Source organism: Etheostoma spectabile, chromosome 9, assembly GCF_008692095.1.
Source record: "Etheostoma spectabile isolate EspeVRDwgs_2016 chromosome 9, UIUC_Espe_1.0, whole genome shotgun sequence".
Taxonomy (NCBI): domain Eukaryota; kingdom Metazoa; phylum Chordata; class Actinopteri; order Perciformes; family Percidae; genus Etheostoma; species Etheostoma spectabile.
Genome location: NC_045741.1, coordinates 5,427,820 through 5,428,109, shown reverse-complemented (window position 1 = coordinate 5,428,109; position 290 = coordinate 5,427,820). Strand labels below are relative to the sequence as shown.

At 43.4% G+C, this 290-nt stretch overlaps 1 protein-coding gene across 2 annotated transcripts in view; it reads left to right on the top strand.

The window, feature by feature from the left end:
* LOC116696189 (nesprin-2) overlaps positions 1-290 on the top strand; it is a gene marked incomplete at its 5' end in the record, with an annotated part of 139,700 nt that overhangs the window by 22,486 nt on the left and 116,924 nt on the right.

Genomic DNA, 290 nt, shown 5'->3' with positions numbered 1-290 from the left:
CAGCGCAGCGTCCGTGGGCTCAGCTTCAGGTTACAGGACGCGCTGTATATAACGTGGCCTTTATAGCCTAGGCTACTGTACGTTTATAGTGTAGTTACATTCATCCCACCGAGAACACCACAATGCTTCTTACTCTTTTTATTTTGGTTTGATAAGAGCCGTATTTCCTTTTTTGCCTATTATATTCTTCACCTCCTCGTTACTTTCCATTAGAAGCGTCTGCTCATTGGGTGAAACATATGGCGCATGCGTCTTCTTAATTCTGCATCAGTAAATCTGTGATCGATACC